The following is a 1766-nucleotide window of genomic DNA, read 5'->3' as shown; positions in this document are numbered from 1 at the left end:
ATCGGCGGTTGTTTGCTGATGATGCTGTGGTGTATGGTAAGTTGTAGATGTTGAGTGACTGTAGGAAGACACAAGACGACTTAGGCAACATTTCTATTTCGTGTGATGATTGGCACCTAGCCCTAAATGTGGAAAAATGTAAGTTAATGCTGTTGAGTAGGAAGAACAAACCTATAATGTTCGGTTACAGTATTATTAGTGTCCTGCTTCACAGAGTCAAGTCGTTTAAATATCTGGGGGTAACGCTGCAAAGCGGCATGAAATGGAACGAGCATGTGAGAACTGTGGTAGGGAAAGAGAATGGCCGCCTTCGGTTTACTGGGAGAATTTTAGGAAAGGGTGATCCACCTGTAAAAGAGATCGCATATAGGAAGCTGGTGGGGCCTATTTTTGAGTACTTCTCGACTGTTTGGGATCCGTACCACGTTTCTCGACAGTTTGGGATCCGTACCACGTCGTATTGAAGGAAGGCCTCGAAGCATTCAGAGGGGGGCTGATAGATTTGTTAACGTAGGTTCGAACAACACCTAAGTGTCAAGGAGATGCTTCGGGTACTCAAATGTGAATCCCTCGAGGGAAAGCCACGTTCTTTTCGAGAAACACTATTCAGAAAATTTAGAGAACCGGCATTTATGGCTGACTACCAAACGATTCTACTGCCGTCAACATACATTGCGCATAAGGACACGAAGATAAGATTCGAGAAGTAAGGGCTGATACAGAGACATATAGACAGTCGTTTTCCCCTCACTCTATTTGCGTGTTGAACAGGAAAGGGAATGACTAGTTGTGGTACAAGGTACTCTCTACCACGCACCGTACGGTGACTTGCGGAGTATCTAAGTAGATGTAGATGTTGATGTAGGACCAAGTGCCACATTCCATCTTATTCTGTTATCAGAATTTTTTTTCTATACTTTGCTTAGTAGTATACTAATGGTGAGGCCTAAAAGCGAAGTAGGACTTTGACGCAAGAGACCACACAGTGGAAGGGCTAAGACATGTAAACCTCAAAGCTTGACAGCACATGAAACCATGTTCAGTGATTATTAAATTTAAATGCTAAACTTGAGGGCTCGGTGATTCTTTAGTGGAAAATTTTGATTTGTGTGAAGGTGAATGCATGTTAGCAGGGACTGTAGATGGGTTCAGTGAACATAGTGATTGATTCACTTTGGTGAATGTGAATCGTCATGTATTCGGTTTAGTGAGCCAAGAAGCCCTTTTAGTGAAACACCTAGTATGGAAAAGGAGAAAGGGGAGAAAGCAGAATGTTGAGAGACGGAAGTGGAGGAAGATGTGCGTAAAATGACTCAACTACAAAATCGTCTAATAGGCAGATTATAAGGAAGATATAATGGGCAAGTGGCGGGCGCAGCAACTTAACCGCTTCGTGAGACCAGTAATCGAATTAATCAAAAGTTAGGACGATAATTGGAAGTTGAATTGAATCCTTCCGATCGTGAACTCAGTATGAAACAGCAGGAAAATAGAAGTGAAACAGAAAAACTGTGAATTATATGAAAGGGGTTAGATGCGGAATATTATAAAAGTAAGTATGTCCACCTACCCCCATGAACCATGGACCTTGCCGTTGGTGGGGAGGCTTGCGTGCCTCAGCGATACAGATGGCCGTACCGTAGGTGCAACCAGAACGGAGGGGTATCTGTTGAGAGGCCAGACAAACGTGTGGTTCCTGAAGAGGGGCAACAGTCTTTTCAGTAGTTGCAGGAGCAACAGTCTGGATGATTGACTGATCTGGCCTT

Source organism: Schistocerca piceifrons, chromosome 2 (assembly GCF_021461385.2).
Source record: "Schistocerca piceifrons isolate TAMUIC-IGC-003096 chromosome 2, iqSchPice1.1, whole genome shotgun sequence".
Taxonomy (NCBI): Eukaryota; Metazoa; Arthropoda; class Insecta; order Orthoptera; family Acrididae; genus Schistocerca; species Schistocerca piceifrons.
Note: the sequence above shows the minus strand (reverse complement) of the source record.